Source organism: Manacus vitellinus, unplaced genomic scaffold (genome assembly GCF_001715985.3).
Source record: "Manacus vitellinus isolate BGI_N305 unplaced genomic scaffold, ASM171598v3 scaffold_35_pilon, whole genome shotgun sequence".
Taxonomy (NCBI): Eukaryota; Metazoa; Chordata; class Aves; order Passeriformes; family Pipridae; genus Manacus; species Manacus vitellinus.
In genome coordinates, this window is record NW_021940498.1 from 5,310,168 (window position 1) to 5,322,528 (window position 12,361).

Here is a 12,361-nt window from a genome sequence, read left to right on the forward strand (position 1 = left end):
GTGGGTTTGCAGCAAACTACACTTATCTCCACTGCATAAGGACCAACAAGCTGATCAGAGGGATATCTGGGGAAAAAAAAAAAAAATCTTAGCTTGACAGACTTGGCATTTCCTACCTCTGCAGTGCTTGGGAGATGTTTCTGTCAGAAGTCATTATGGTCAAAGTGGTTCACAATGACACTTAATGGACATAACTGCCACTCACAGCTACCTCCATTTTAAGTTGGAAACCACCCAGAGTGAACCACAACACTGCTGAAAGCTCAATCTGATGTGTACTTCTAGGGCAATACATTATTTAAGATATTAGGGAAGGTCATGTCTTACTTCTTGTCCTGCAACTCAAAGGTTCACATCTCAGATGAAGTATTTGCTTCTGCTGTTAAAGAAAGTGTGTTTATGCAGTCGTTTATACTTCTTACTGCCAGGCAAAAAGCCAAATCACTTGGCCAAAATACAGCATGGCTGATAGTCCCACTCAAAGACATCGCTTGTTATCTTATAATACTCAGTCCATAACTTCATGGTCCAGAAGAGATCCTATTCAGAAGGCAGAGACACTTTAATCCAGTCATTGTTATTGTGCAGTAACAACATTCCTGGTTTACTGGTTGTGCTAAAATAGTTGACATCCAAGTCAGGTCCAAACTTGATAAATTTTCAAGTGAGAATATTCATTAGTTCTATTTAGGTACCTTATCTTTTTAGTAAAGCTTTTCACATCCTTCCAGAATTCACAAGCTGTAGCTGAAAGACACACTTAAAATGAAAGTGCCCTGAATTTTACTCATCTGGAACCTGCAGACACCTTCTACTAGTTAAAGGTGTAAAAGATTAGATTAACTTCTGCACTATGAACGCTACTTTTTCATCCTGTTATCAGTTCATGGAAACAGCAGCAGATTGCTTTCCTCAATTGAAAACGTGTATTTTTGAAGAGTCAGATTTATGGATTGATTTATTGATTTCACTGCAATTAAGAACTTTATCATCATCAAGGAAAATTAAGCAGTTTATGTTTAAACAATCCATGCTTGAAATCTGTACCAGGAGCCTTGCAGAAGAAGAGCTGGTGACATCTGCTGTGTTTGGCACTTAGGGATTGAGGAGGTTGAAGGTTAGAGCCTGAGTAGCCAGTCCCTGCCTGGGAAGTGGCTGAAGGGCCAGGCTGAGGACAAAATGAATTTTAAATTAGCTTATGTGCCATCTTCAGTCTTATGTGCCATGCTCAGACCTGTCTCTGGAAAAAAAATACCTTCAAATCAGAGAAATGATGAGTTCACATTGCAAATCAGCATTCATTGCATGGCAAATTCTGGGGATAGAAGGGCAGAATTTATATACAAGTAACACAGCTAAATTTCCCCACATAATGTCAGTACATGGCAATATTACTCCACAGATTAAGTCTGGTAGTTAAACTTCTCCCCAAGTCTTACCCTCCTGCAAACTTGAACTTTTCAACCCTGGTCTACACCTCAGCAACATGAAAAAACCCCACATATTTAATACAATACATTTTTAGACACTGATTTAATCCAGGGCCCCTTTCTCAAAAGAAATAAATAAAATCCAGCATCATGCCACAGTTAATATTGTTTTGAACTTTTGAGGAAAGTTCTACATAAACCTACCATCAACTATGTGGCAGCTAAAACTGAGGGCACAGGAGGGGGATGAAGGGGTACTCTTCAGCTTTGAGATGTTAATTTACAGTGTTTAAGTGAAGTAATAAATAATCTGATTTATGAACTCATACATTTTGTTATTTTAGCACAAGTAAGTAGCAACCAGAAAAAGCTTTTCTGTCCAGAATTTTTTGATGATACCAAGAAAATGCAAAGAAGTTCAGCAAATAAATCTAAATGCTAACATGTCTTATTTAAAAATTTTTGTCTTAAAGAACTAATCACTATAATCACATTCAAATTACACTGCAATAGCAAGCAAATTTTTTAATAGTAGTGCTGCTATTTAAAGAAAAGACTGTTAGGAACCTATTTTTTCCCCCTTAAATGCCTTCCAATTGTTGTAAACAGGATTAAAATAGAGCATCAATATTTTGAAAAAAACTTCCAGATGTTTATAAAATTAAGCATTAAAGAACTCTTGTTAGAAAATTCATATCAAATATGCTATAGATTAAATTAATAAGTTCTATAAACCATAGCTAAACTTGCCAGTGAACTCCAGTGGAAGTTGGATTTATACACAGGTTAGCCAAAAACTCCTCCAAAAAAAAGTCTGTGTGTGTACATACACTTATGCATTAAGTATGTAAAGTGCAATTAATAAAGATATTTTTATGGCCTTTTGGGGAGAATACACGGAAAGCTGTACAGCAAGCAAAGGAAAAGCCAGTTTTCACACTCATATCAAAAACTTCAGACCACTGAAAGCTGAGAGACAACTACCTTGAATTTTGCACAGACTAAAAACAGTTTTAGAGATACCCTTCCCTGTTCCCTTTTTTTTTTAAGGGGGAGATGTGGGAGGGGTTGCATGTGCCGGCAGGGCAGGGAGGAGACCTTTGTGATACTGTTACCAGTACCGAACTCCGGCCTTAATCGACCTTTTTAAGCCCTTTATCAGTTTAGCCTTTTCCCCTCACTGCCTTACAAAGCAGCAGTAACGCCTTTTTTGATTTCCTTTCTCCAAGAAAGGGAAAAAGCTGCTTAGACAAGGGACACAGCCCGAAGTGTGTAACCCAAACGCTGGGCTTTGCTCAAGCGTCTCTCCCATCACTTCGGAGTTTGCCAGTGGAGAGGTTATTTCTCCACTTGTGCTACATGCTGAGAGTAGTTCAGCATCCCACAAGTACCTTCTGTTGTTCAAAACAATTGCTAACCGGCTCCAAGAATGTAGCCAAGGGCTGAAGAAAGTCAGAAGCACAGGGACAAGGAGCACCCCAACTAAAAAGAGCATGGGCAAATCGGTACAACTATTTAAGCCTCCTAAACGTTCCCCAAAAGGGAGAAGCACCATGCTGCTTGCAAGATGAAAGATTTAAAGATATTCCTACGCTGTTTTGTTGTGGTGGTTTTTTTAAGCTGTATTTTTCTAAATAATATCCTCTTTAAGCGAGAATAAAAAATTTACAGAGCATATCTGATCCCTGTAGAAAGAAATGAAAATGAAAACCCTGTACCAACAGACTGTGCTTCACTGGAAAACCTCACACACACGTTCACAAATCCATGCCATTGGCAGAACTGGACACATACTGTTTACCCTCCAAAAGTGAAATATATTATTAAAAACAATATCCATCTATTCACCTTGAAAGATATGGTTATCCGTGAGCTTTCAAAAGATTAAGTTGAAGCTTGGGAGTTCGTGTCAGCTGAGAGAGAGGATTCATTTGTTCAGACAGCAGATTTGAATCACCTGGCTCATTCAGCATGAAGAAGCTTTACCCAGTCCTCCACTGCTTCAACATTCTCAAAAAAAGCTGTAGTCTAAACAGACCCAGAAGTTGTAAAGTTTGTCTTTTTTCAGCTCTGGTCCTTCCCTCTTACCAAGGAGGGATTTTCCCCCATTTCTCCTAGGGATGTTTAGGGTTTTCGGGGGCAATTGTAGAAGGGTGGGACAGAGGAGGTAACACAAGATGACAAATCTCAGCAAAATACAAACTGAGGAAGTACTCGAGAACTGACACAAAGTATTTATTTGCCTGAGGTCTTACCTTGATGTACAAAGTATGTAAATTTTTCTCTGATTTCTACTTCCCAGAAAGGTAGATTTTAGCTCTAAGCTCTGGAGAGCCCCTGCACCAGGCTCCTGTCCCAGAGCATCACATCTACTCTTTCACAAATGCTTCCATGGAGTCATTGCCACTGTTTGTGTAACAATACAGACCTATTTACATGCTGCCCAAATTTCCTCAAAAAAGCTGGCAACTAAATAGAAATATCAAGTGTTGCATACTGCTTAAGCTTCAACAACCTCCTAAAGAAGTAGGATTTGTCAGGAAGAGCTGTTTATTCCAGACAAATTAAACCTTTCTGAAAGGATCAAAAGATTCATCATTTCTTATGATGGAAATTGAAGTTTTTTTCTTAGAATGAAAAGCACCCACAAACTCACAGCTTACCAATCCTATCAAACCAGGCACATTTACACTGTGGATGTATACTACAAAAGGTATCAAACAATTATGTTAACTGTTAACAGGTATCTAACAATGACAAAAAAATGTAACAGACTTGCTAGCATACAAGCAGGGATGTCCAAGGGCCTTTTAGACAGCATAAAATACACAAGGTATCTGCTTAAGCCTGACACATAAGAGAGAATTTATTAAACTCTCTGGTTTTTTGCTGGGATAGCAGGTACGGTACAATCAGGATGCCCCCTAAAGCTGCTAAAATGAGCTGCTGACTCCTATGTTCATGCAGTGAATACATTCTAGATGGGCAATTACCAAACAGTTGTAGTAGTGCAGTGTGTTTTCATTTAAAATACACAGTAACTCAGCATGATTTTAATAGGAGTCTTTCAGACAATTCCCCCTGGCCCTCCTGCCTTTCCTCCAAATCATCTTATCAAAAGGTTATACGACCAGAAGCTTGGATCTAATGATGACAAGGCATTCACATGTGACCATGGGGAATGCCTGGAAGCACATATTCTGTACATAAATGTAGCCTGCCTAGCAGGGACACATCAAGAAAAAAGGTTCAAAACACAAGTCTGACCTGCACACACAGTTGGCACACAGTTCAGTCACCATCTAATACATTGTTTTCTCAAAAAAAAAAAAAAAAAAGAAAAATCCCCACACTCACTGTAATAAACTACCTACATCTGTGATGAGCACTAAAAGTTTATTTTTCACTTGACCCAAAACAGTGTCTTCTGAAGAGCCTTCTCTAGCAGCTCCCTCTTGAAGAGGAGGATGAGAACAAGTGAAGATCAGACTCTAAAACACTGCCTATGTGATAAAGAAAGTCTCGAGTTTCTGTAAGTTTTTGAATAGGAGTTTATTACATGGTAAAAGCAAGCAGCCAGTTGGGTGACAGAAATGGGGACAAGTTTCCCAAATCTGCACACCTACTACAGGGTACATTTGGCATTTATCTTAGCTACTTCATGCATATTAATTATATCATATACATTTTACAGTTTTTTGCTAAGAACTTAATATCTGGGTTTTCTTACAGGTAAAGCTAAAGGGTTATCTCTACAACCAGTCATAATTCATGCATTCTTAGACAAACAGGCACCTAAAGATTTAAAGTTCCACCATATTTTATTCTTAGGATAGTGGGGAGGTTTAGGGCCCCTTGACCTTGTAAGGGTCTGTTTTATTTCTTTATGGGGTGTAATTAAGTTTTACAATCCGTTTGTTTTATTTTGATGTAATCACCCATTTGTTTCACAAATCACAATTATTTATCACAGCCTAGAAATAGAGAACTGATTCTCTTCAAGTCACACAGATTTGCAGCCACCCTTCAAGATCAATGAAGTCTCTTTGTTGGTTTATCCACATTTCTAGAGGTCTTTTCTTGACAAAAAAGGTGGGGTATGGTTTTGAATGGAAGGAATTAAAGAAGAAACACTAATAAGCTTGAAGTTCACACTCTGCTAAAGTATTACTTTGGCAGGATTCCTCCACTTTTCTATTCCTACCATAAAGGATATCATCTTTAGTTTGGCCTATCATACCAGCACCATTTGTAAGTGGGGAATTCAGATCCCAACTGCACTTTAAAGACTGTGGAACACACAAATCACTCAATGAATGCAAGACCAGTTCATATAACAAGGACCAAAACTCACATTTCCCATTCCACGAACTATACACATCACAGTTAATTTGGTGTGACTGAACATCCCTCAATTCCTTTTGTAGAAACAGGCTACATTTTTTTTAAACTTGGCATAACCTTTCACCAGCAGTACTCCTACTCTGGAGAGAATAAGTCCACCCTTACTGAAACTTCATGCTCTACTCTGAAATTATTTTCTCTATCACTAAGCACAAGGGCAGACATACCAGCAGTAAGAGAGGCAGCACAGTGAGGATACAAGGGAACCAAAGTACACCATGCCTGAACAACAGCTCCAAAAAAAAAAAACAAAAACAAAACAGGAGGGTATCAAGCATAAAGCATTAGAGCTACCTCCACATTCAAGGAACACCAGTCAACAGAATCAGTAAGTAACTGTCAGTGAGGCTTTTTTTGTTGTTGTTTTCAGTATATCAGGAGCATAGGTTAAAATAAGTTTAGCACTAGAAATATCCAAGATTAACGGAACGATTTCAACATGTTCACACAAGGGAACTAATTGACTTGAGTTCTTTCATGGGTCCTCAGACATCTATTTTGTCAAGGGCCTAACCTAACACTGAATGGCAAATAATGTCCAGACAACATTCACTGGTAAGGTGCTTCCAAGAGCAGCATCTCAGAGGCCTATTCTTTGCAGTATGGCCAGGAATCATCCCCAATAACTGGCCTTCAACTTCTTAACAGGAGTTGCTGTAAGAATATCAAACTGTCAGATACTTGGGGAAGAGGGAGTCATATTCTACAAAGAAACTATTTTTTGCTGAATAATTTTTTTTTCCAGATGAAAACTCATGTTTTAAACATTTTAAACCTGATCTTGTTGCACTTGACACTTTGCCTCGAGACATTATTTTCTTTTTAACCTAATGAATAACTGTATGAAGCAAAGTTTCAGAAGTACACAGCAAACGGAAGCATGAGTGAGAGGTTTTAGATCTCTGACACTGCACAAGTGAAAAGGAGCTTCTTTTGTGGGAGACAGAAGATGAAGGAACTGCTAAGATTAGAAGGCATAGTGGGAGTAAATAAAAGGTAACAGGGAGGCTGGGAAGAAATAAGTGTCTATATATAAATACAGAAATTGAACAGAGGGGGAAAAAAGCACCTTACTGAGATAGGATGACAATTTAAGATAGTCCTCCATAATAAGAATGCCTTCTTTACAGTTTTGAAGTAGTAAAGAAACATGCATAAATACCTGGCTTTAAAGTATTCAGCAAGACAAAGCTTTTTGTCGCTATTACAGCGAGATAGCAATCAGGTTCCTGGTCACAGAATATAACATTTTAAAATTCCAGGTAAATTCTCAGAGCCCATCCAACAAGCTCAGACATGCTAACATCACATAACAGAGCTGAGGGGTCTTCAACTCTTTTTTGCAGACAGTACTAAGTTTTAATTTGTATACAGAGGCAACTGCTTCGCTAACAAAATACAATACCTACATCTTAATATTTTGCTGCCTTTTTATAAAGTAGGCAGCTATTAAGACTATTGGCAACTTGAATCTTTTGATGAGGGCTACACTCAGACACACATACACTAGATGTACATTGGCCTACGTAACTACTTCCTCACAGACTTAAAAGTTAAGTTCATCAGTGATGTAGTCAGCTGTGCTTGTCAGGGTTAGCAACCAGAATGCACATGAGCATTCTAGAGAGTACCATAATGCAGGATATATTCCAATAAATTGTCAGGGTTCTAGAATCAACAGAAGTCTACTGAACTTACAAGATGACACCAAAAACAATAAAAACACAGCAATATATAGGACATTGTTTTTCATAAACATTTAGTTCTGCACACCCAATACAACAGTCTGTATGAGACAAAACAGAAAAGGAAAATCCAGTTTTTCCGAGTTGATAGCTTGGTTCCCTACACTGATGCTACATAGTGGTTGTGTTCATTTGTGACAGATCACACGCCAGTCCTTCTCCCCTCCCCATCTTCATCTAAAACTAGGATTCCAGCTGTGTCATTCTTCAACTCCATTCTCAAACTTGCTAGAGCCCAACAGCTGCCTTCCTACTCAGCCCTATCAAACCCAACCCGACACCTCTTCATCTTCAATACCTCAGTCAAGTACCCACCACTCTGCTCCCTTAAAATAGACAAAAAAAATACAGAACCATAAAGCAGCATTAATCTGATATTAAGCGCACACACAATGAGAGATACAACTGGAAGAATAGAAAGTACTTCCCTTTTGTAAGAGTGGAGGGATGTAAGAACAATACTAGAAACCTCTGAACCAAATGACAGACATCTTGGTAATTCATACAGCTACAAAAGCCACTGAGTAGATGTTCCCGTCTTCACCAACACTTCAGAAGCAATGGAACCTTCTCTCTCTCAATCCATACATATGATCAAGCACTATGGGAAGCATTTTATCTAACTGAACAAATCAGTGTTGTTTGAAGATAAAGACTGAAGTTATGTATTGGTAAAATTTTTCTTACCTATTCTATAAATTGAACTACTCAAAAAAAGCTTTCACCGAGGACTACATAGTCAGGAGATTAGAGGCAGTTGCAGGGACTGGTAAAATATCATAAGCCATGCACATTGTTATAGCAGAAAATTCTAATGGGCAGCACTTTCTAACACCAGTTTGTAATTCCATAAAATGCAATTACACCACAGGTATTAATGGCTTTAATTGAACCAATTATGCTCTAAGAGGTAAAAGACTAAAAATACATACTAAATTATACAAAGTCTTTAGTATAAATAACACTTGGGAGTTAACAAAATACTTGTGGGGAGACATATCACAGATGGTCAAACAATGTAGCACAGTGATATCCTACACAAACACTATCAACTTGGCGATTTTTGCTTGTTCGTTTGTTTTAAGTAGATTCTTGTTTAGAGTTCTGAACAGTGTGTATTTGGGTCAAGGCTGAATGTTTCACTATTTATACATCGATTTTCTCCTTCCCCAGAGAAAATGTTCCCTCCTCAACTCAGGGTCAAATTCAGACATTTGGAGAGAGGAAAAATTACGGATTTCTATTTTCCCCATGAACACCATTTGCAATAACATGCCCAGGCATGACAAAGTATTGAAAAGGGAATGTGACCAGAGGTCTCTTTCTTCCTAGTAGTCCCTCATTTAACTATGTCAGTCCATACTCCATAACTAGGTCCTACCATCACATCTTAGGCATTATATCTTCAGAGAAGCCCTTTGTTCCCATCAAAGCACTCATTCAGTGTTTCTCAAGGCTTTATGAAAAAGAGAGAAAACAGTCAGCTGCCTAAAGCGATAAGTTACACTTTAAGAGAGGTTAAAGGCAACAGTCCTTGAAAGCCAAAGGAAAATTTTCAAAACTTGAGGCAACATCATGATTCATTTCATCATGAATCTGGCAACTCTCAAGGTGAATCAGTATAATCATACTACTGCTGAACCCAGGCTGATGTGACTAAGGTCTGTTCATCCTTCAGCAATCCCCTTCCTCCAAGAAAAAGGAATAGCAAAACAAGGCTCAAAGATGTCATAAAGACATGGTCACCATCCTGAGGGTGAAGGAGCACAGCACAGGGCAGGAGAGGCAGATGTGAACCTCAGGAGGAGAGGCCTGCACTTCTCAAGGCATAGACAGGCAAGGACACACCATGGCCTCTGTATAAAGGCAGCTTCTTATTCCTGGCCTGTCTTCTCCTACGTCTGGCACACAGGTAGGGCCCCAGGGATGGGTTTCCTCAGATTAGGTATGAAAAAGCAGGAGGAGGCATGGGTTGCTGATATCTATCTATAATTTTAACTAAAGGGACAGGTGGGGGGAGTGCCTAAAGAAAAGAATAAGCCAGGCTGTATTCCAAAGTACAAAGGGGGAAAAAGATTAGAAGCAACAAAGTTGCAGCAAGGGAAGTTACAGTATTTAAAAAAAGAATTTTTCACAGTGAGTGTAGCCAAACACAGGGAGAGGCTGCCCAAGGAAGCACACCCCCGAGACACAGCACAAACCAACAAGGTCCTGAGCAATCCAATCCAACAACAGAAATGGCCTGGCTTTGGCTGTGAGAATAAACCATCACCACCAAGTTAGCTGTGCATTATACAATAGCCAGGCACACACAGCTATAAAGTTTTCCACTAACAATAACAGGCCATGCTAATACAGTGCTAGGGATAGAAGAGCAGAAAGACTCAAGCCTAAAGGGCAAGTCAGCAACTCGCTGATGTCACTGCCAAAAATAAACCCCAAGTCTTTTATTTTCCTCTCACTTCTACAGAAGAACTGTTACTGAGCAAGACAAAGGGAGGATGATTTCACATGTTTCTGCACAAGGCATAATACAAGGATCTTCACAGACAAGTGTTTAAAAAGCTTTGATTCTCAAGCATCCTTAATCCTCTGTCAGTCAGTCAACTCTTAACACCCAATTGCTCGACAGCACAGAGCATATTCCTGGTTGCTTCACCACAGCCTTTTCCTACACCATGTATGGTGTAGGAAACCAGACCCATGGAGTTACTTCACAACAGTCCCATACCACAGCGATGGGTCACACAACCAACAGTCAAACACATCAAGACCCTTCAGCCTGGAATAAAGAGCATGTAGCATCACACTGCTCAGGATTTCATGGACATTTTCACAGAGTTGTGCAGGGCTGTTCACCACCTCCCCCAGCACAGGAACTGGACGTAAATAAGAAAGTCTCACATACTGAAGGCCCCAAAGAACTGGCTCCTCACACAAGCATCAATTAGGCTGCAGAACTCCTTTCTCCTGGGCACTCTTGATGAAAGGCCTCCAGATAAAAAACACCCGAAGCTATTAAATACAGACTGAATCACAATTCATAGCACCTGGAATGAGCATTGCATAGAGACACCAGCAGGTATTTTCCTGTGCTTACAACTCCTTCTCCTTGGCACTCTCTACCATCCACAAGATGCACTGCTTGTTTGAGCTTAGAACGAGACATCTAATTTACCACAGGTTGCCACAAAAGTTTTCCCTAACGTTTTTAAACATTACACATTTCCACAATATTTCTATGGCAAGGGACCAGTTGGAAGTTCAGAAGCCAGAAAGTGACAAGATACAGACAGGACCAGTTCAGTGCTCAAGGTGTACAAACCTGAGAAGTACACAAACATTTTGCAAACTCACTCTGTTCAGTACAGCTACCCTATCCTCAGAAACACAAATATCATTATCCACAATCACTTAGATGGTAGGTACATTTGGGAAGCCCAACTGTTTTAATGAGTGGTTTTATTAAGAGCCAGACCTGTCCACTTATTAATTCCTGCACCCTGGCACCCCACTGAAAGAATTAGGTGTTTTACAACACTGCATGCATGACTAGAAGCTTGTCAGGAACCATTGTTTAAAACACTCAGTTGTTCTGCCATTAAGAGATTACTACATACACTGCAAGTCAGCCTAATAGTTTACTTAATCCTTAATCCCATTTTAACAAGATCTAGCCTTACCACTATTCAATACCAGAACCCCAGAGGACAGACACCTAGTAATGCTAAACCATGTAGAATACAGTAACAGAAAAAAAAAAACCCAGGGGGAGGGAATCAAATTCCTTCTTGCATCCCTTTCACACACACAGACTTTTCCACACTTCTGAGCTACAGGGCAGCATTACAATTATTTTGATTATCAGAGGACTGCTAGTGAAACAAGACATAAATGTGTGGCATAAAAGCTCCCAGTCACTCTGTTCACTCGGCCAGTGAGGCTACAGCAGCTTTTTCAGGCCTGCAGCCTGGCTGTGCAGGACACAGACCGCCTCTGCCCGAGCTGCTGCTGGCAGGCTTTCGCCCAGGCCCCGGTCAGAGGGTTGGTGTCACAATTCCCATCGAGAGGCACAAAAAAAGGGATACTCAGACCGACAACCCGGCACCAACCTAACGCATGCTCTGCTACTTCACCCACCGCAGGTCTGCCGAACAGCTGAGCTGGCGGTTCGGGGCTATCTCAAAACACACGCCTGCAGGAAAATTCTCCAGAAAGACGAGATTCAGGAGCAGTTTCTTTACAGATTACCACAGCTAGACTGAAAAACACCTTTATTAGCAACAGCGGCTCGGCACACCACCCTCGTGTACTGCCTGCATCCAGCTCTGGGTGCAATCCCCTCCCCAACACAGGAGGGGCATTGACCCGTTCCAGCAAGTCCAGAGGAGGCCACCAAGTTGATCAGAGTGATGGAGTATCTCTCCTATGAGGAAAGCCTGAATTAGGATTGTTCAGCCTGGGAAAGAGAAAGCTTCAGCATGACCTAATTGTGGCCTTCCAGTACCTGAAGAGAACTTCCAGGGAAGGTGGAGATGGACTATTTGCAAGAGTGTGTAATGACGGGACAAGGGGGAACAGTGTAATGACGGGACAAGGGGGAACAGATTCAAACTGAAAGAGAGCATGTTTTGATTAGACACTGGAAAAAAATTCTTTACTGTGAGAGCAGAGAGGCACTGGAACAGATTCCCCAGGGAAGCTACGGATGCCCCATGCCTGGAAACGTTCGAGGCCAGCCTGGATGTAAACTCTGAGCAACTCAGTCTTGGGGGGGTGGGG

The 12,361-nt window shown here is 40.3% G+C and overlaps 1 long non-coding RNA gene across 1 annotated transcript; it reads right to left on the reverse strand.

The window, feature by feature from the left end:
* Positions 1–11,818: 11,818 nt before the first annotated feature.
* On the reverse strand, positions 11,819–12,160 carry LOC108640490. Its single transcript, XR_001921211.2, has 2 exons — positions 12,087–12,160; positions 11,819–12,005 (listed from the first exon to the last, which is right to left on the reverse strand). It is a non-coding gene; the product is annotated as an uncharacterized LOC108640490 (long non-coding RNA).
* Between the last annotated feature and the right edge of the window lie 201 nt (positions 12,161–12,361).